General features: G+C 46.7%; 1 long non-coding RNA gene across 1 annotated transcript; it reads left to right on the top strand.

The window, feature by feature from the left end:
* Nucleotides 1-616: 616 nt before the first annotated feature.
* On the top strand, nt 617-13,915 carry LOC142877126 (uncharacterized). The gene is made up of 2 exons (XR_012923787.1): nt 617-700; nt 12,981-13,915. It is a non-coding gene; the product is annotated as an uncharacterized LOC142877126 (long non-coding RNA).
* The last annotated feature ends 8,867 nt before the right edge of the window (nt 13,916-22,782 follow it).

The following is a 22,782-nucleotide window of genomic DNA, read 5'->3' as shown; positions in this document are numbered from 1 at the left end:
TTAGCACAAACTAAGCAGACATTTATAATATATATAATCAAAATTGATGTAACAACCCTGTTATAATCAACATGGAATGGCCTCTTCTGAAAAAGTCACTGCTTTAAAATTACACTCTGGTTGCGCAACGGCCGACTGTGTCTGTGAGAATATTCCAAAGCTCCTCCAACCAAATGGAAATGGATGGCTTGTTATTTTATCGACAGCTCCACCCCCACCCTGATGATTTGAAAAAAAAATGGTAAACGTGCCCTACATCTGGGACCGTGATGAACTGGAGGGCAGAGTGGAGTTGAAATTCTGTAAATGAAACCCTTAAGATCTATATTCAATCCAGCTGGACCACACCGCATGAATAAATAAATTGGGAAAAAAAAAAAGAAAAAAAAAGATGTCGAGCTTCTGGGTCGGCAGCGGCAGCATCAAAGGGAGCCCGTCGCGGACGCCACGCGCCTCCTGCTGGTGACGAAAGGTAAGCGACTGCGTTCCTTGTCACGTCGCACCGTTCGTGTATCTTTGCGCATCTTATTTTATCGCTCTTTCTTTTTTTTCACGTCGGCGCAACCAAGTGAATGGCGGAGCTCCAGTGACCCCACCCCGCCCCCCCGCCCCCCAACCCCCAACCCCCACACTCCTCCACACGGGGGCCACAGAGAGGGTGTAAGAAACCTCGGTGTTGTGACACGGGCTCGAACTAATGGTGTGATCCTCGCGCATTCCATACCGTGTCCTGTACGTGTTGCCTTCAAATGTTTACGCCCTCAGCGGTCGTTCCCGAGGCCGTCGCAGATTCCAGTCTGCCGTCCGTGCCAGTCGAGCGCGCACGCACGCACGCACGCACGCACACGCCGCCGCTGCGCTCTCTCGGCTGCCAGCCGTTAGGATGTAGGTCCCCCGCGTGCGCGTGTGTGTTGGCGCGTGCGTATGTGTGTCCCTTATTTTCTGCTTTGGGATTACAGTAAAGGGCAACTTTATGTGTTGACGCCCTGAGCGGTACTGTATGGCTGGCAGTAAGTGTGTAATGTGTGGTCACAGTTAGTGGGAGCCTGCCGACGTTGCCGCGTCGCCACGGGGGCCCTCGGACGGCGGCGCGGAGCGGCCGCTCTCGCTTAATGCGCTCTGACCCAGAAACTGGCAGTCTGACCTCTTTAGCTTCTGCTTATAGAAAATCTACCTCCCCCCCCCCCTCCCTCCCGTCCCGGACACCTCTCTCTTTCTGTCTCTTTCTCTCTCCTTCCCTCTCTCCCTCTTGCCCTCTGCTGGCCTTCCGCCCTTTCTTGCCGTGTGACATAACACCCCCCCCCTCCCCTCTCCCCTCCCTGGAAGACTGTCCTTCCAAATCAGCCTCGGACTTTCCGCTTTCCCTCTCATCCTTCTCGTAACGGCGCCCTCCCCTCGGAAAACTCGGCCCGATGTGTTATGTAGGGCTGCAGCGAAGCATTATTTTTGTTGTCGACTAATCTATGAATTATTTTTTCGATTAGTCACGATTGTCTTTGTTTTCACCGCCTATTTTGGACTTCTATTCAACCTGACTTGCTTATATCGTCACACCTGTGTTATACTGTTGTACTCTGACTGCACACGTTTTTAAACAAATATATAAAAAATGACACACAAAGCATTTATCTGTGACACAGTTGTTATATTTTTCAACGTAAAATATCAATGGTGTGTTAATTCACGGTTTAAAGGTTATGTGCGATGTTCCTCACAGTTAAATACCTTAAACAGATTTCTTACAACTTAAATATTAAATTATTATGCCCTAAATAACACAGTTGATAAGTGACAAGTCAAAGAGTGAGACAATTCAGTATGAACGCTGGTATTGACAGGGGCTGTAATTCACTATTTACTGCCGTAAAGTAGCATTTACCTAAGTGAGCTAATGTTCGCTAAGCTAGCTTGTTGCGTGACTTTCTGACGTGCAAAAAAACGTATTATGTACTTGTGTCATAGGCTGATGATTAATTCACAAATAAGCATGTCCTTTAAAAGATATCGAAATATCAATCCCCCCACATTATTTGTGAACTCCTTTCTGCGTGACGATACTGCGACTCCAGGGTATCGCCGTTATTTGCATATCACCGTAGTGCTACCGTGGAATGGTACCGATGACTTTGCACAGAGTTTGCGCCTAATGTGTTTCGCTGCTTCATTTTCTATGAAATATTCCTAGTATTTATTCTCTAAATACGCTGGCCTTCAAGCTTTTTTAGAGAAGAAGCTCTTCTTCTTCTTCTCAGCCGTTCTGCCAGTCTGGGAATCAAACTCACGACCTCCTTGCTGTGAGGTGACAGTAGCTGTGTCACCTCACATCTCAGAAAAATCTCTCAAATATGGCTGAAAGGTTTTGACGCTCTCATGAGGTGGTTTTTCAGACGTATCCATACAGAGGTATATCGCAAAAGTGTCATGGAAACACTTCCTATTTACACGTCACCAGACGTGACGTGCGGGGTCACGTGACCAGTTCACGTCAAGTGAACATGTGAAAAGTGGAGACATTTCACTCCACCTCCACCGTTCAATGGCATCATTAAACGTATCCCGAATCATTCTGAAATTCTGAATCCACAATTCCTCTGTGACGATCCTCTCCCGGAAATGCCTCATTCGTGTCCACTCCCAGACGGCCGGACTTTGCCTTTGAACTTTCACCCGCTGCCTTCGTCTCCTGATGATATCAGCGGCAACGGCGGTAGTGACAACTGAAATAGCCGCTCCGAAATGCAAAATGTTTTGTACCTCCTCAAATCACACCGTTCAATGGAACCACCTGCAAATCGCAATTGTACCTTGTTGGAACTTTTGAAATATCGCTTTTGTTTTGCAAAAAAAAACTGTAATGGAGAAGCAGCTAGTGCTGGACACCGCAAGACCCTGCTGGAAATATTCTCCTTCAACATCTATATTTGAGGGCTGCTTTGCCTTCTCCTCCTCCCTCAGAAGCAGAGCCAGGCTCAAACCCTTTGATTGACACGACTCGTGCTGTCGCTGTCAATCACGTGTCCGGGTGACTTAATGTCACACGCTGGGACCTGTTATGTTAATTACACCTGCTGCACCTGCCGGCTTCCATCGCTTTGGCATGAAAGTGTAACTGCTCATTTCCTTCCTCCTCTAGAACAGACACCACCAAAAAAACACACACGCACACACGCGCGCGGCTGAAATGATTCCTTTTTTCACTGTTTACCTTCATCTCGCTGCACACGGAATCCATTAGCAGGCTAAGTGTGTGACCTTCTGTTGCGCGGTGCTTGGACGAGATCCACGCTGGAAACTATGACACTCTGAAGTTTGAGAGACTGTCTCACCGGGAACACTTTCTAAGCGAGCTAGAAAAAAATGAAAAAAAAAATAAAATAAAAAGGTAGAGCGGAGTGAGTTCCACTCTGCTGAGACAGGAGAACTCTTGTATTTTGGGACAAACACTGGATTGCGATCTCGATGCCAGTGTTTGTAGAACTTAGTGGGAATTTAACTGCTTAACGTGAGCATCAAACGTCAGTTTTTGGCCTGTTTCAAAACAAAACAAAACAAACGACCCCCTCAGAATCTGCTGTCGCACACACATACATAGATGCATACACCCGTGCACCCGCTGCACCGCCGTCCCTCTGCTCTTGTTATTGTGACTTATTTCAGCTGTGTTACTGTTTCTGTTTGACCTCTCACTGTGGTGACAGTTAGCGCTGTGAGAACGCCACCGTTGTCCGACTCAATCAGGATCAACAGATGCGTGTGCGTGTATATGTGTGTGTGTGTGTGTGTGTGTGTGTGTGTGTGTGTGTGTGTGTGTGTGTGTGTGTGTTTCCATAACTTTGCAGACCTTTCTGAAATATTGAGCTCAAGTAGAGCAAATATACTTCTGTGAACAAGTTCAAGCTCACCAGTGGCTGCGAGTGTTCTTTTGGAAAAACGATATTTTGGACAAAAGTTCCGGCTGGGAAAGTTTGTTCATGCTCCGAGCCTCGAAAGTCAAGTGAGAGAGACAAACTTGGGCTAATAGTTAAACCTTCTTGTGGGTGTTTGCATATGCTTATCTTTTTCGTTCTTGTTTTTTGACTACATGTATGCTGCTGGTCTTTAGTTTGCATGGAAGAAAACAAAACAGTTGGTTGAAGTTGGACTGTATAGACCCGAGAGCGAAAAAAAAAAACAACAGACAAAAAAAAAGTATTTCTAAGTTTTGCAAAAGTGAGCGTTCCCCAGAAATGTTTAAGTCACAGTTTTTCCTTCGGCTCAGCAGCTGGATCGCTCAGGCATCCAGTTTGAAATTTTCATTCACGCGTCTTGCCGGCTTCCAGTAGAGGATGTTAATCCTCCGTCCTCATTGTCCATGGATTCCAAACACAATAAGCGTCCTTCAGAGATAAAGAGGCAAAAGCGTTTATGCAGCGTTCACGTTGTGACAAAGGCGAGATTTGACGTCTTTAAGAAAACCAGAGAAGAAGAGGCTCGTACGAGTTGTAAACAGTGGTTGTCATTATTCCCCTGATGTTGCTCAGGCAGTTTCAATCAGAACCTTTTTCATCGAGTTCATGGAACAACAACAAACACCAGCGTGTTTTCATCTTTACTCCGGCAAGACAAGAGTTGCGTAAACACGGCAGCTTAGTCACAAGGCGGCCGGTGTCAAGCCAATAGGGAACTTTTCCTGCGACAAACCCTCCTAAACTACTTCTGTGTTATGTATGCATAGTACATCTTCCTTTTTTGGATTTTTCTCTCGTGTCGCTGCCCCTTTTTGTGGTTCTACATGTTACGTCCTATTTAAATTATGCATTATTGTGATTCTTGCTTGCACTTCTTGTCCACTGATGGGATTTGTCTTATCGGGGGCGATTTTATTATTCATCATCTCCTAAGTGCTGTTCTACTACACACGTACATTTTGGAAAGGGAGCTTTTGTGGACTTGTGGCTCTGACAGCTTGGAGTGCTGATCGGCTTCACCCACATCTTGATATACAGGGTGACTCTGGGAGATACCTGCCCTGCTGAAGACCAGTGGGCGTGGGCCGAAACATGGAGGCATTTTGAATGTTCACCATGAACCATAGCCATTTAATGAAGGCTTCTTTAGATTGATTTTTAGATTGTTCTTCCTGACCAAAGCAGAGCACCTTCCTTCACTCTCTCACACCCCACGGATTCACCACCGGTCACCTTTAAAGTCTCTCCTCTCCTTCCTTTGCCGGAAGGAAATGTGGAAATAAATCCTCTGGAATGACAGAACGTTCCATCTCGATCGATGAATCGCAAATGCGGGGAGGAAAAAAGTGAGCGTGCAACCATATTTTCATTAGTCCTCTGACCTCCTGTCTCGCCGCCGCTAAATGTCAAATCCCCTCCCTGGCGGTGGCACAGGGGGGCGTTACGCAACTTTCTCCCATGCAACAAACGCTGCTGCTCACACAGTGTCAACAAAGCCCCGGGGCTGTAAGTGCTGCCCGTTGTTTTTGTTGTCTCTCTCTCCCTCTGTGCGTGCGTGTGCGCGCGTGATCACCGACTGCATTAGCAAGTTAATTATGTGACCTGACGTGTACTCGGTGAGAATCACGCCGCCGAGGGGCCGTTGTGCAGGGTCGCGGCGTGCAATCTGAGGAAGAGCAGGCAAAGGTTCTGCCTGTCTGTCTGTCTGCATGCCTGTCTGCATGCCTGTCTGTCTGCCTGCCTGCCTGCCTGGCTGCCTGCCTGTCTGTCTGTCTGTCTTTTCGGGAAGGTCTGCCTGGCTGCAAACCTGTGAGGGGTTTCCTCCTCGCTGGGTTCTCAACATGCCCTGGTCCCAAGTAGCAACTGTTTTTGTTTTTTTGTTTTTTTTATTTTTTTTAATTTTCAAGGCCCACTGCCTTCAAACGCCCCCCCCCCAACCCCCGCTCTCTCTCTCTCTCTCTCTCTCTCCCTCTCCCCCCACCCCCTCTCTGCATGCAGATATGTAACAGTGGCCTGGTTCTTGGGTTCCTGTGCACCGAGTTCACCTCCCCTCCCCTCCCCTCCTCTCCTTCGCTCCCTTTCCCTGGATGAGTCATCGCAGGATAATCAGGCCCAGAGCTTTACAGCGACGGCTCAGACCGGCAGTATGGACACGCACTAGCGGCCGTCGCAGAGCCCCATCAAGCAAAAAACCCCAAATAAATAAATGATAGAAAATAAAGCGCAACACCAGAGCCGGAAGCCGATTGATTAAGGCGGGGGTGGTGGGGTGGTGGTGGTGGTGGTGGTGGTGGGGGGGGGTGTTGTTTTGTCTGAGTACACAAGGTTTTTCTTCCTCCTCCGCTGACTTTGTGTACGGACGCATGTCTTTGCATAATTAGGCCCGGGCTCTGTGTGTATGTGTGTGTGTGTGTGTGTGTGTGTGTGTGTGTGTGTGTGTGTGTGTGTGCGTGTGTGCGCGTGCCCGTGCATGTGTGTGTGTGTGCGCCGCAGCGGGTTCCACCCCTGCTGCTTTTGGTAGGTCATCGGGTACAGCGAGTTGGCACATCAGGGTTTTTCCCAGCTCTGTGCCAAGGCCAGTGCCCATGACAATTATGGTATTAGCGCGCGCATACGTGCGTGCGTGTCTATGTATGTGTTTATTTTACCAGAACATTCTTCCCTTCCCTTCCCTTCACTTCCATTCCCTTCCCTTCATTCCCCTCGCATTCCCGCCCTGCCCCGCGTCTGAAGCCAGCGGTGCCATCTGTCGGCTCCCCGCGTGCGTCCGGGGCCGTGCGCGCGTGCGCCTCCGTGCTTCAGAGGGAGCGAGTCTATTATGCAAATCAGGGAGAGAGAGCGAGAGAGAGCGGATGGAGGGCTAAAAAAAAAAAAAAAAAAAAAGCAAAGGGTGGCAGCGAGCAGAAGGGCGGGAAAGGGGGGGGGGGGGGGGGGGGGGGAGTGGAATGGAAATGATTCTGACTGCAGCGCAGGCAGCCGAGCTGGTATTTGTGTGTTTGAGCATCTGCCCGAGAGCTGCAGAGTCAGCCATTAATTTGACCTCTTCCTGGCAGTGTGAGTGCACTGCGGTTTGACACTGTGTTTGTGTGTGAACTGGAAAGCGGATGGTGCCATCCTTTTACTGGAAGCTCGCGAGCTCGCTCGCAAAGCTGGAGCCCTTTAACCGTCCTGCGGTGTGCTTGGGTGGAAAAAGCAACCAAATGTCCCACTTCTTCGCGTCGGGCTTTGAACGTTTGTCTGTCATCCTCTAGCAGCAGCAGCAGCAGCAGCAGCAGCAGCAGCAGCAGCAGCAGCAGCAGCAGCAGCAGCAGCAGACATTTTTTCTATTTTGTCAAAATGATAAAAGGCTCTCCGATTGAACGAATTCTGTCAATATCGGCAAATGTCAATGAATTTTTTTTTGTAAGACAGCCGCAAGTTAGAGAACGCTGGTGGAAAAATAACAATAACACTGACATGGCATTTCAACTGAATGGTGCTGTCAGAGAAAAAAACCACAGAGTTCCACCACCGATCGGCTTCCCTTCTGAACAAATGAGACCGGCGGGCGAGGGGGGAAGAAGGAACTGCTAGAACTTCCTCTGAGGATCTCTGGGAAAAGACCAGGCAGAAGAAGCTGCTGCAAGTTATAAACAACAGCTGCCCCTAAAGAGATTAGGTGCTGTTGGAAAAGCAGTTTGATCAAAAGTTTCTTCCATTCCTTAATGACAAGGACAAAACAACATTACATGAGTCTGGGCTGTCTTTTAAACCGTTTCAGCTGAACGTCACAGTCCATAAAGTTGAAGAAACGCAGGAGCAAATCTTATTGATCCGCCCCGTCAGTTTTCAAATTATGAATGCCTCTTATAAATTGGCTTCTGTGGGCTCTGGATGCGTCGGAGAAACCCAAAGGATTTGGCTAACGTTCCAACCACAGCACGCGTTTGCTTTCCTCTCCCTGTCGGCATGTTTTGGGAAGAATTTTGTAGACAGACAAGAAATATTCGTGCTTGCTGAAGCTAAACTCAAGCTGTATACATTTGCAAGGACTTCTGGGTAATTGTTTGGCAGCATACCAGTACATCAGGCTTACGACCTTACGTAATGTCCAGGGTGCGACTCCCCGTCTCAAGCCGGCAACGGTAGATTTCCGTGAATACGAAGTCGGTGCACGAGGCTTCCAGTTTGTTTGTAGCAGGCTGCCCGCAGCGCACGCTGTTTTCAAACTGGTGACCGCGAGGCAAGTGGCAGGCAAGGCATCAGGTGGCAGTGATGAATGAATGATGCAGAACACGGCTGTGGTGAGAATGCCATAGACGCAGGTCTCAGTTTTCCACAAGGATGAAAAACAACACCGAACTTTTGGGTGAGGAAATGCTCATGTTGTCAAGAAGTCCAAGTGCTTCATTGGATCAAGCGCGTGACATTTTTTGAGGAAGTTGTTTTTCCTGGTGACACAATAATGACAACCACCACTTCAAATGCAAGATCAAAAACCGATATATTGTATTTATTCATTCCTACCTCTATAGTCACTCCTACAAGTTTCTTACAGGTTAACGTGCATTCGTCTAGACTTACTTTTATTTATCTTACTCTATCTTATTGATCAATTTGGCACAATGGTGATCATTGAATACACATTGTAATATCTACACTGTTATCTTTTAAAACTGCAGTTTTGGAAGTGCACTTTGGGAGGCCCGGTCAGTCATCTGGGTTTCGGCCCGAGCAGCACATTTCTTGGTAGGGACCACAAAAATAAAGTGGATAAACAACCAAAACTGGAATCTCCACAACTGAGTCAATATGATTGCAGCTGGTCAGTTAATAAGAAGTCTGCAATCAATTTGAAATGTAGCAAAGACGGACAGTTTAGTGAAAACATACGCAGGGGCAATATGACAACCTTTAAGAAGAGAAAAAGGCCAGTTGATTGTAGATGAGGGGTTTAATTTGAATTTATTGCTTCCACCCTTGGGTCGGTCTGAGGCCACATCATTACTGCGCAATCCCTGTTTGTTGGTCCCCAGTGGCAAAATGTGGTTTCGGCTTCAGTCGTGTCAACCTGAAAACATCTCGACTGGAACAACGACTCAGTTCACCACATCCTCCGCTTGTGCTGCCGAGAGAGGGAAGCGCTCGGACCCTCGAGACCTGGTTGGCAGGAGAAATGAAAAATAACTTCTGTCAAATGACCTCCGCTCAACCCAAGTGAGCATCTTCAAAGCGTCCTGATTTGAAACACACTCGGACCAACTGTCACTGTTGTGGATAAAGAATTGGGGATGGCTGTTATCTGTGACAGTGTTTCTCAAACTAAATCTGACCAAGGACACCTAAATGGAGGTCAACAAAGAAAGACCCATGAGTGATTGCCCTCCACAATACAGAACATATTCTGACCTAAATGCTGAGTTAAAAACAGCCACAAAAATCACCTTTTGAAAAGGTAAAAGTTTGTCTTGTTTCTTGCCAAGTTTAGGATTAGCCCCAAAGTTGGACATTTAGGGATCAAATGGGGACCATATCCAGAACATCATTTGTGAATTTGAAAATACAAGTCACACCAGACAATTTATTTTACATATCCATTGGATTTGCTTCTCATTTCCATCTGGAAAAGAGCCCATATGAAACACTTGGACAACTAATTGGATCGTTTGAAAAGCCTTCTCTGTGTGTTTCTCTAAGAGATTTCTTAATTTCTGTCTGAACAACAAGGTAATGGCACACAACTTTATCTGAATCTGGCCAGCTAGGAGAAGCTAATAGCCTTTAACTTCCTCTCTGCTTCCCTGTCTGTTAGAAAATGATGTGCAGCCCCGGAAATAAAACTGCTGCCACTGCAGCATCCGTGACGTTATTGACAAGCTCGCTCAGCTTCCTGTTTTTAGAAAACTCGACACCAGCCAGCGCTGCTTGCTCTGCTAACTTGAAGGAAGTGGACCGGTGCGGCAATACTCTGTCCGAATGAAAACGATACAAAGCGGAGCTTTTCAAGCTGGACCTGTGAGACTTCAGACATTAAATCTCAGCAACTGAACTGGTTAAAGTTGCCCAAAATCTCAACATGTGACAGCAAAATCTGGTCTCCGGCAGTAATAAGAATTATAATCACAATAACATTTCCCACGCTTCACTAAACCTTGACATGGTGTGGCTTTCTTCCCTTCCGAATATATTTTTCTGCTGCATCGCATTACTAGTATTAAACGGCCAAAGCGACCGCAGATTTGGAGTTTGAAGTTTGTTTTTGTTTTTCAACTACAAAGCGCCATTAATCTGGTGGCGATAGGCCTCGATCGGCATTGTGTGAACTCTTCAAGTCTCGTTAATGTCGTACGACAGAAGTTCCTCTCGCCAGATGTCACAGCTGTTCGTGTTTTCGCCGAGGTCTTGGCGCACGCCCGTCAGCGGGGCTTCCGAGAGGCTCGAGGAAGCCGTGCCGGGGAGCAATTAAATCCACGACCCTCACCGATAACAATTAAAGCTGTAATCTGTGATTACACGGCACATTCAGCGGAACAACGGTGAAAATTGCCCTGAAAAGGCGGCGGCGACGTAAGAGTGATAAAAGTAAGGAAACTGCCATGAAAGCAAGGTCAGAGATGGGCTAATTAAAAAGATAATTACATAAAAGCTGCCTTGTTACAAAAAAAAAAAAAGAAAAGAAAAATAGCCGCGACGCTAATCCGGAGTGACGGCGCGCGTGGGTCGATCCGGAGCAGGAGCACTCCGACGACCTCTGATTTTAATCGCCGGGTCGCGCACCTCGCTGGAGATGGGAATCGCAGCGACGCCAGAACCTTTGTGCTTTCATGTGGCGCAAAGTCAACCTCCTCCGTCTGCAGACGGAAATGTGAAGTCTGTGCATCTGTGCGAGCGGGAATGCCGCGGTCCGAAGCGTTGAATCTGTCACACGCACGCGAGGGCCGAAGCAAGACAAACAACAGAGCGCTTTAATGGCAATGAGGCTGGCAGAAGGCATGTCAAGCCTACAGGGACATCATTAGATGAGATTAGCAGCAGCAGCAGCAGAGCTTTTTTTTTTTTTTTTTTTTTTTTTTTTTGGCCTGTGGTTCAAAGTTGTCATCTGGCTGACCTTTGACCTCCCCCCCTCCCCCTCGCCCGTCGTCTCCCGTGGCCGCGGCCCATTAGTCGAATGTTGGCGTGTCGACCTCCGCAACTTTCTTGCCTTTTTTTTTCTCTCTCGCCGTGACATTAAAAAAAATGACGATTACGTTCACTCCGCTGCCCCCTTGCACGCCAGCCCCCCTGTGGGAAGTCAGTCGGCCTCACGGGGCCGTCCTCGTCCGCGGAGGGAGAGACCTGATGCAGAGTGGCAGACAGGGCACGCGTGTACGTGTGGATATTGCTTAGATTTGCTTATTTTTGATGACCTGCAGACAGTGTTTTAGGCCACAAAATATGTTTCTAGCATCCAGTTTAGGCGTATGCCCTTCAACGAGGCATGAAAACATCCAATTGTTTCACCCAAAAAACCCAATGCCAATTGTTTGTCTTTGTGATGAATCGCTGCCTGTAAAAGTCATAACAATTATGGAGTAATGTCTTTGGTTCAAACTCATTAAAAGCTTTATTCTCGGTTTTGCAGAGAACAGTTCCCTGGAGCACAGATGTGTCCGCAACCCCTAAATAACACTGCTTGGTTTTAAAGCTGTCAAGTTTAAATATGTACTGGTATATTTTTGAGTGTGCGAAAAAAAAGAAAAAAAAAGTTTTGTGGAATGGCCTTAAAATCAATATATATTGAGGAAAATATCTGTATTCAAGTGGATTAGGCGTAAAATTGAAAGTGTGTGCGTGCCCCTCTTTCATTTGAACCCTCTGCAGGAGGTTAACCAGTGAACAGGCCTGTAATTGCGATAAACACGGAAATGCAGTATTCACACCAGGACCACAGTTCTGGCTTAATGGACAACTCCTGTCATCTCCCCGGTCTCTAATCTCCCTTAAGTAACCCAGTGGCACAATTATCAACTGGCAAATCGTCTGCTTGTAATATTTCATTATTTCTTGATGGGGTTGGCCGCTGCAAATTGTTATTATTCTCTTTTCAGGTAGTCTCTGAAATTAAAATCGTGTCTTTGCAAAATCAGTGTACACATCGCAGGAGGTGGTGTAACGTGCGCATGTCCACCATTTAATGCAGCGATCGTGCTCGCGCCGCGCTCGTCTCTTCCTGCCCATGCTGCAGTTTCAAGAGAAACACAGCAAGAAGGAGAAGACACCTGATTCGTCTCGCTAACAGCTCTTTCTGAAATACTGGCAGAGTTCTGGCTACAGCTGTCTGTGGGGCCATGTGATCATGTCGCAATCGGTGTACATCATTAGCCCACAATTCAGGCCTGTCAACTTATTCAGTGTTCATGTCAACGGGACAATCTGGTTGCGAAATCTGAATTCGTTGAATGCGTGTGTTGAGGATGCTGTCTTTTTAACTTTTCATTTCGCAACTTCTCACAAAATCTAAATAATACTGTAGATTATGAGATCTGTACCTCCCAGTCAGTAGGTGTCACTCTCGTGTTTCTAACCTTTGAGTTTTTTTTTTTTTTTTTTTTCCTGGTTGCTGGGTTTATTTTTCTGGTAATCGGATGTTAAAATCCTCCTTGAAGTAAACGTTTGGCTGTATTGTCACAATTGTTGCTCATCGGAGGTCTGTCCTGATAACCTGAGTTTGCCATTTTTCAGTAGGTGAACTGAGTAAGGACGTCTTGTTAGATTTTCGTGGGTTTTTTTTTCCAGACATGTTGAATCATACTGTTTGGTTTCCACTCGTCTACGTGGAAGCGAAAGATGAATTCAGACTGCACATTGTTGGTAAAAAAAATCCCGTCAATCATCTTTGCTTCACTGCTTAAAGACGACCAGAAACAATCAGATGCAGAGATAAGGACAACGATTTGCATGTGACTGTTAGTGCCGTTGGATTTTTCTGAAACCTGATGCAAAAACTCAGTCTGGCATACCAATAGACTCTTTTCTTTATTCATGAATGAAACTTTTTCTCTCTTTCCTCGACAGCCTTTTCTGCCTTCCGTCGGAATTGAAAGAGGAAGTCGGCTGAGCCGCAGTCGGTCGCTCGGCCGCTCGGCCCGGTTGGCGAGCCCGGCGAGACAATGGTCTCTTTCACTCGCGGCGTCGAGGAACGCGACGCAAGGCGGCGGCTGACAAAAGGATACCAATCGAGCGCTGGCAGTTGGTATCAACGGAGGAACGAGGGCCCGTCGTCTAATCTGATGCAGACAGCGTCGGTCTGAAAGTGCGTCAAACACGCGTGTCTCCAGAACCTCCTCTTACCCAAAACCCATCCCCACCAATAACAGATTCCGATCACCACCCCAACATTGTCACGGAGTTTCCTCTCGAGAAATAAAGCGGGAAAGATAAAAAAAAAAAAAAAAAAAAAAAAAAAAAATCAAAAATAATAATGGCAGAGAGAGGAATCCTAATTAATTGTGATGAATATGCAGATTGGGTTGAATCCTCTGGATAGCCGACTCTTTTCACTACGATCCGCTTCAATATTTAGACAGAGCTTGGGGACAAAGACGAGTCTACGCCGTGAATACAATCAGCCTCAATTTAACCGCACTGCTATTTTTTTTCAACGTGTGTGTGCGTGTGTGTGTGTGTGTGTGTGTGTGCGCGTTTTCCCCGTCTGCCTCCGCTGCTCATTTCGCCCCTGCAGATTTCTGTTTTGCTCCGTCTCCCAAAATCAACGACTGCCGAATGCGTCTTGTTTTACCGCTTGGCGAACATCATCATCGCCATCACGCAACAATCTCCACGTTCTGTGGGAGGCGTTTGGCGAAAAAAAAAGAAATAAAAAAATATTCGACAGACTGTGACGCCCTACGCCCGTGACTCATGTTGGGGAGACATGGCACGGCGGTGACGAATCTGAAGGAACACAGCGGAGTCGGGACATTTTTGCATCCACCTTCCAATTTGTCATCTCTCAAATGAGTGAAGCGCGGACTGTAACCGCGCGCCCACGTCACCGCCGAATTCCAACAGACGCTATTAATAATCCCTGAAATGCTCTGCGTGCGTGTGCCCTCCATGACTGTTTGTCAAGCCTGATTCTTGTGTAACTTTGCACATTGGCCTTAGATTGGAGGCCCACGTCGGATTCCCACTGTGACCGCATCACTCCTGAAAAAGCGACGGTGAAAGTGATTTAACATGTTTCAACCAAAAATGCTTCGTGTTTACATTTTCTGAAAGGCTGATGCAGGAAATCAAGGACGCCTGATTCAGATGCTCGCAGATGTCACTTCAGATGTTGTTTCTTCGTATCGATATAGGTACCAGTATCGCTGCCGATATTTTTTTTAATACCAGTTCATTTGGGATTGAAACTTTACTTTCAGCCTCTCTCCTGTCCTCACTGTAGTTCCACTAGAGAGGCAACCTTTATGTCGACCTGTCTCATAGTGCAGAGGTATATTTAAACAACTACCCACATCAAGTTGGAATTATTATTATTATTATTTTTTTTTACCCGTACTCCTGAAGGTTAACATATTCAAGTAAAATCACATCAGAATTTCGGCAAAAACAGAAGGTCATGCAAAATTCGTTTGGATTTCGCAATTTGATATATCCACCTTAATTCTAATAAAATATCGGTATTGCCGATATTGGCAATACCGATATTGGCTATGCACTTAGTATCGGATCGATACCAAATCCTACAGAATCGCACACCATTGCTGCTCTGAAGGTGCTGTCAAGGTGCTGTAAAGTCCTGTAACATATTCAGCTTTTGTAAAAAAGTATTGATATCGTGACACTAGCAATACTACCTCTGGTTTCACTCTGTGTCATACGTCTTCTACGCTGTCAGAGTTGAACATTGCAACTGCTGCTCAGCAAGAGGTGGCGTTTGGAGATCTGATTCATGTCAGTTTTAGAAAAAAATGAGCTGTGTCACGTGAGCAAAAAAACAAAAAACAAATTGATTCGTGCCACCGGTGTTAGCATCACAAACATTACGTAAGCGGCGCAAACGACACTTCTGACCTGCACTGCCTGGTGCAACTGGCATGAAAGGGAGAAACACGAGATGAGTTTGCGAAGGTGCCTCTCGCAGCTGTGCAGTCGCACGCAAGCAAAGCGCTCGCGGGGAGCCGGCTGCGAAAGATGTTCCGTGGCACCGAGGATTACTGAGAACTCCGGAATCAGAGGCGCAGCTCCTGGTGGGATGCTCGGGAAGGTGGAGTCATCAAAGCGCTCGGCAAGCACCGCGACGTGCTTTGGCAGCGGCGTTCAAGGTGAAAACATCAGCACGGCGCCAAAGACGAGCTGACGTGCCGCAGTTTAACGCTGCGCGATGCTCAGCGTTGTTCACATTTTTGAGCTTGTGTGGCAGCAGACTGACTTTTTTTTTTTTTTTTTTTTTTTTTAAATCTATCTTATTTTACAAGCTGTGCAGTTAGAAAGAAAGACGGTGAAGCAAGGACATTTTCATGGCAGCAGTGAATATTCAAACTTTGCAGCAAAAACAAGTAGATTGAAATATTTCAGCGATGACACAAAATTCAATGTTCAGTGCTTCTCGGAAGAACAGTTTGGCACAGTGCTCCACGCGGCTGCGTCAAGGCTTAGACTTTTTACATTCTGACAGCACTTACCAGTGTCTTGTGCGGTAATGTTGGTCTTTTTTATTTTTGTTCTTTGCCCTTCGTTCCAGCTGAAGTTCATTGTGGGTTTGTTTTCCGCCTCTTCTTCTTTTCTTGTTCTTTTCATTCCTGTCTTTTTCTGAACAGGAAGTCTTGTGTCAATGTGTGATTTACACTCACTTTGATTTTCTGAATCAAAAACCTATGTGCCCGCGACTCGGCCCAAGCCACAGCTGCAAGCTTTGAAAAGAGCCGTGGAATTCAAAGCTACATTTTCATTCAATGAAAACTGTACGACCAAACAAAAACCACAACTAAACAACTATGAAGCTAAAGAGAAAGCCGCACATTTTGGACAGAAGACACAGGGGAAGGAAGGACCATTATGAGCTGACTGTTTGTGGCCCCCTGGAAGGACGTTTTGCTCCTGACCTTAATGGAGAAGTATAAGTGAATAAGCATAAAGTAAAAGTTATCCTTCCCTCTTATTCAAATCAGTTTCCTTTTGTCCCCCTTTTGTAAGTTCTAAATTTGTTTGCATGTAATCCTTCCACCTTAAAATAGTAATAACAATACTACTACTAATAATAATAATAAAGAGTGGAGGTGTCTGGTTTGCGTGCATGTCACTGCAGTGAAGGGTGAGTCATTTGAATGTTCTGAAGCTGCTGTGCTGTGATCTCTGAACCATAGACCGGCGCTGGACAAACAGTTGGTCGTCTGGCGTGGCAGAGCTGTTGCCGTCTGGGTGGGAAAGTGTGTGTGTGTGTGTGTGTGTGCGTGTGTGTGTGTGTGTGTGTTGTGTGTGTGAGAGAGAGGGAGAGAGAGAGAGAGAGAGAGAGAGAGAGAGAGCGCGATGCAAGTGAGACTTCGTGAACTGGCCACCTGTCTGCAAACAGTAGCTGCACCGTAGGTCCCACTTATGTGGAGGGTATAAAATGAAAGTCAATGTTTTGGCTTTCGAATGCTCAAACTCAGCAACATGCTGGTTTGGCTTTAAAATAAAACCCCCACAGTGATTGATTGTAAGTGACATATTGTTTCGAAGCAAGCAACTGCCGCCATCTGTGTTCCAATCGGTGTTTTCTCAGCAACCGTTGAGTACGAACTGAACATTCTGTCTCCCCGCAGTAGCGAAACCGTGTTTTGCGAGCCACTGGATGGCGCTACGTGTGCACAGTCGGTGTGTCGTCACAGCAAAAGTTTGACTTGTCAAATTTGCCACGTGATGATAAAACTGAAAAAAGAGGTGTGATGAAAAACGCACAACAAAGCTGCGCAAAAATATTGCATTGCGATCTGGAATGAAAAAAAAAACCCAAAAAAAGACAGACTGAGGCCGTCAACTCCTTAACTAGTCATCCAAAAACCACCGATTCCTCACTGCTTCCTCGGAAGAAGAAAGCAAACGTTTGTAAAGTTGAAATCCGTCCTTAGTTCGCACTTTAAAGTAGTTGTAGTGGTAAAAAAAAAAAAAAAAAAAAGACTTGCAAATAGAAACCAATGGTTGCGTTGCTACTCCTTCAGTGCCACTCTATAACCCCCCTATATACCCCCCCCCCCCCCCCCCCCCCCTCAGGCATGTGCGTGATAGGTGCTATATATTGCAGTGCAGGATGCCGTTTGAGAGTAGGCGTGGCAACACCGACGGTGCCCTCTCCTTTGATTTGGCTTCTAATTAAAATTATAGTGCGGTACATAAGTTAATAATAACTGCAATTTTGAGGAAAATAATTAGATCCTGTCGCGACGGCTTTAAAGTTCATCTGAATCCACGCGAGCGCATAAATCATCCCCCTGAATGGATTATTTCTCCCCACAATTATAGACCCCGGGTACCGCAGGGAGGTTTCACTCCGCCACTGGTTCCTGTGCACCCCGTCGCCTTTCAAGTGACTCGACGCAGCGCCAGGGTTGCCTTTTTTTTTTTCTTCTTTTTTTTCCCTGACTCGAATTAGTTCCTATTGATTGTACAAGAGCGTTTTCTGTGTTCAAGAGTGAATTATTTGACTGAGACATCCAGTTTTAACCTGGGACGGAACAGAGCGCGTGCGGAATGTGAAGCCCACGAGAACACCGAGCGACTTCATTTATTTTGATGAATGACTGGAATAGCATTGATTTGACTTCACGGGCGTATAGACTTTTGGTGTGAAAAATTGAAGTCAGCAAAAACTTCAAACGTATCAAATATAACACAAAAATCAATCAAAGAAAATGACGTTTAAAAACAAACATGTAATAGAAAGGGTTGAGAACATCCCAAAATCAGACATTTCTGTCTTTTTCATTCCTGTGTCATGTTCATGTGAGGGTTTAAATTATACTATGAGGGGGTGAAATTCCCAGAACAGACAAAGTCCTCACTTTGTTTTTTTTTTTGTTTTTTTGGGGCATTTTTAAAAACACCAACATCTGTCATATTCTTCACATGCCTCAGGGACTCTTTGTGTTGTCACTCCTTTGTTTAGGCCAAAGAAAAATCCAACTCTCATTATTCTGCCGTCCGCATGCAGAAGGCAGTTTCATTATTACACTCTGAGAGGCATAACAAGCAAACAAAGACTTACCAGGCAACAACATGGATTGTTAATTTGCAGACAGCAACATACCTGTGTTTCCTTCACATGACGCCGGAGACCAGAACGTTACTAGGAATAAAATATCAGCAGTGGTTGTCCAGTCGTCAACAAAAATACATGTGGGTGTTTGCATGTATTTGCGCTCACCGGCCACTTCATTATGGACACCTTGCATGCACCATGCGATGTGTTCTGTTGGATATTACCCTGAGGACCTGGGTTGTGACCAGCAGTTATTTGACTTCCCGTTGGCCTTCAATCCGTCGGCACATTCTGACCTCTGACCCCTGACGTCAACAAGGCATTTTTCACCGCACGACTGCTGCGCACCGGCCGCTTTCTCTCTTTGGGACCTTTCTCCATCGACAGCCATGTTCACGCGGCCACAACTCCCTTAAATCTCCTCTCTCTTCCCCATTCTGCCGTCCTCATCACGTCTGGCCATGTGATCAGCTGATTAGCTGTGCTAATGAGAAATTGAACACTGTGCGTAATAGCGGCTGGGGAGTGAATGGAAACAGTCATTTTTTTTTTCCTGAGTAATTTTCTCCCAGTGCGAATCCATTTTTTTTTTTTTTTTTAATGATAGTAATATCATAAATATATCAACATTATTGTAATTGCTTGTTTCCGCCGCCCCCTGGTGGGCCAAAACACTATCATTATTTGGCAGATTATATTATCCAATTAATATATTTTTCCCCGTCCCTTTTCCCCTTAATTTATATCTGTAATCTTCTCCCAGCACCTCAGGGGTCTTTCATCCTCACTGAATTGATGACAGTGATTTGCTGAAAACTAATCAGGCAGCATTTCCAATTAAGATGGCTTGTTTGGATTCAAATCACATTCAACCGATTTCCATATGAACTCGCTAATCGGGAACTGGACCAAGTGACATTCTCTGTTAATAACACCTTTTTTAAAAAAAAGAAATAAAAAAGGCTCCTCCACAACTTCACTCAGGGGAGACATACAGGCTGTCATTTCTTTTTAATCATGTCCACATTTTATCCACACGGAGGCGCCATTCTGGGAGTAATAAGCTATTTTTTGAACTCCGGTCTCGGAGTATGGCTTGTGCCAACCTCAAAATCAACAACAGTGGATTGTTAAATTTGACTCTTCTATGATCATTTTTTGGCATTGTTACAGCGCCACCCGCAGGACCGGAGTACATGCACGACGGCCTCTTCAACGGTCTCATCTGGAAAAAAACACACATCTCTTGATACGCCGGCCGTATTTACGGAACAGTCTTTTTTTGTAGACAAATAAGGAAATGAATTGTTTTTCCGACTCCGTGCGGACCAGGCCTTGGCTGGCCGGCCGGTGGCTGCAACCAGACGTTCGGCGAGGAAACAAGGTGTCACAAACAAACAGAGGAGGGCCTGAACATTTCTGTTGCCGAGTCTGGAATGCGGATTTCTGCCTTTGAACTCTTTGACGCAATTACGCCTTCTCCCTTTGGCCTCCCGGCCTGCTTTCTGTCATCGTTGTGCTTTCCAATAACGAGGCCCCACCTCCGCCTTTCTCTCTTGAATAAAGGAAAACACGCCATTTCACACAATGGAATATTTAGCAGTGCCGCGTGTCCTTGGTTCGGAAAGAACACTTCTCCTGCGTGAGTGTGTGTGTGCGCGTGTGTGAGGGATGCGGCGCAGCGGGGGGTTAAGACCTGTGATGGGGTGAGTCCTGTTGTCCTCCCTGAATTATTTAGCACATTGGGGGTGTGGGTACGGGGTGGTGTGGCGGTGCAGTTTGCCCGAGCGAGCACCAGCTCTTGATTTCGCAGGAGACTTGCAGAGAGCGCCCCCCCCCTCTCGCCGTCACGTTTCCGCGCGGCGCGGCCGAGACGCTGGCGTCACGGCCTTGTTTGTCTTCCGCGGGGGCCCCCGCAAGTTTACGCAAAAGAGGATGTACAGATGTGCCTCCGCCTCATCAAAAGGAATCTGTTCGGCGAGATTGACCGAAAGCTCATTTGGCCCGGCCGTGCACCCTTTTAATCCAGTCCTCAGTTTCAGCGAATTTGACAGAAGGAACAAACAAGTAAATAGAGAAAAGCCGGAGGTGGGGGGGAAGCAGGGGGGTGTTTGGAGGGTAGGGGGGTGGTGGTGGTGGTGGTGGGGGGGGGGGCGGGCAGCAGAGGAGAGCATGAATGTGTGATCTTTTCTGGTAAAGCTGCTTATGGTGTTGTGGGTTTACTCTTCCGTCAAGTGATTTGGGATTTTCGTGTGTGTTTTATGTTTTCTTCACGCCGCCCTTGTAAGGACGGGAGGCGGGGCTAAATCCCCCCCCCCGGCGCGGACGGCGGACTGTACCGCGGGGACGTGGCGATCCAGCCCGCCCGGCTATGTTTTCCATACGCCCAATACTGACAACTCCACGTGTGTACAATTTTTTTTTTGAATTTCAATAATTGTGAGGACGGCAAATGGCTGTAAATACTGTATATATGCAGTACACACACACACACACACACACACACACATATATATACATACATATATGTATGTAAAATTGTCACAAAAATGTCTTTAAGATCTGGTTAATATTACATTTTTAAAAACATGCATGCTGCATGTTGATATAATTTAGATTGGCATTGAGCACCAAAGCAGGAGGCAACCCCCCCGCCCCCCCCCACTGAATATTGCCGGGTATTTCGCACACTGTGTAGAAGGTTCATGGATGGATATGTATGGTTCTGGGTGAAAGAGGACATGAAGTTAGTTGACGTCAGAGAAGATACAGAAGATATTAGAGGGTGAGACGGAGGCAGATGATTGGCTGTGGCCACCCCTGAAGGGAACAACCCAATGGAATTGAAGAATTCCATTCTTTGTTGTTGTTGTTGTTTTGGTTACACAACACGGTAGGCAACGGGACGCCGTGTGCCTGCTGCCGAGTCGGAAGTAGTGTCTCACGTTGCGTTTAAAGTGCGGCAGATATTTCAGAAGGTGCCGCCCCCCCACCGCCCCCCCCACCAGCACCGGAGCGCCTCTTGTCACGTCGCCTCGGCGGCGGAAGGCCCTCGCAGGTACGGCAAACACAAACTAGCGTTCTCGCATGTTGCTTTCCCGCGCCGTCTCGGCTCAACCTGAACTTGTGAACTTTCATTCCGTCAGACCCCCGGGGCACAAAACACACACGCGCAAACGCACACCCCCGCCGTCGTCTGTCAACATCCCCCACGAGGCCCCCTGCAGGTATCCCGCGGAGCTGCGAATGTGCGCACCCGCTACATTTACTCACCTTGGCGCTCATTATAGCGACGTGACTCACGGCCGCATCCGAGATGTTTTTCCGACGTTATTTCCTGTCCCCTCCACTTTATCTCCCCCCGACACACACACATCCCCCCCCCACACACACACACACACACACTCCACCCCAACCCCTCCCATTCTTTTTCTCTCTTTTCCTGCTTGGCTACAGCCCCGACCGCCCGTGCCACAAAACATGTTGGCATCAAAACACGTCCTTTTTAGAAAGCGGGAGAGAGAGAGAGAGAGAGAGAGAAAAAAAAAAAAAACATCCCGGGGAATATGACTGGGAATATTGAAAAGCCTAATCTCTCTCTGGATGGATGAGTGTCAAATCCCCGGGCGAGTGAGCAAGGTAGAGGGAGAGAGAGACGGCGGCAGGGGCCACTGTTCATTTCGCCGAGGCCAGATGGTGACGGCGGCTTTGGAGCCCTCACGCACACACACACACACACACACACACACACACACACACACACACACACACACACACACACACACACACAGGCTCACAGACACGCACGGGCAGAGCTACCTCAGCTTGTTTGCACAGCTGATTTTGTTTTCGGTGGCCGGAGCGAGTCGTATTTTTTCAATTTTCCCCTTATTTGTCTCCGCTCGAGTCCGTCCGCTCGCGCCGGCAGGAAGTTTCTGGTTCGCGTTATTGTTGTTTGGATCACTACGGCCCTGTTTTGCGTGGCGCTGCATGAAAGTCGAGGGCGGAAGAGTGTCGACAGACGTCTTTTTCCGAAGGTTCTTCGGGCCGCTCCTTGGCAGGATGCTCGTCACTGCCGGTGGAAATGAAAGGTGATTCAAAATCACTGCAATCTCTTACAGAGCACTTACAGAGCAGTCACCCACAGTCCATGTGCTTTTTTTTTTTTGCACACGTGCGCTCTTCCATCCAGGGTAACAGCTGGATGTTTCAGTGAGATGATGTCATCTCACCGCACGTTTAGTTGTTTTTCTCTCGTGTCTAATAAATTCAGGAAAAAAAAAATTTTTTTGTCAGTTTGATGCGTTGAAGATTTCTCAACAAACTTTTCATGACATTTAAGATCATAGCTGGCAAAAGTATCAGCATCTATACTTTAGCAAAAGTATGAGGTACCCTAAAACAATCCCCCTCTAAAATACCAACCACTTTTATATACAGCAGAGTTCAAGTAGCTCCACTTCAAGCAACTTTGAACAGAATTTGTATATTTTCAACATTTTTAAAACACAAAAGTAATAAGCTTGGCTTTCCAATGTAAGTAGAAAGCACATATCTCATTATAGATAGACATTTGTGGACAAATTTATTTTGGGTACAATTATCAGGAGCAAAGACTGAAAAGCCGTCAGAAAA

The sequence above is a fragment of the Nelusetta ayraudi genome, unplaced genomic scaffold (genome assembly GCF_046127955.1).
Source record: "Nelusetta ayraudi isolate G7.1 ecotype Tasmania unplaced genomic scaffold, CSIRO-AGI_Nayr_v1 ptg000135l, whole genome shotgun sequence".
NCBI classification, from domain to species: domain Eukaryota; kingdom Metazoa; phylum Chordata; class Actinopteri; order Tetraodontiformes; family Monacanthidae; genus Nelusetta; species Nelusetta ayraudi.
The sequence above is the reverse complement of the archived record's forward strand: the minus strand, read 5'-3'. Positions and strand labels throughout refer to the sequence as shown.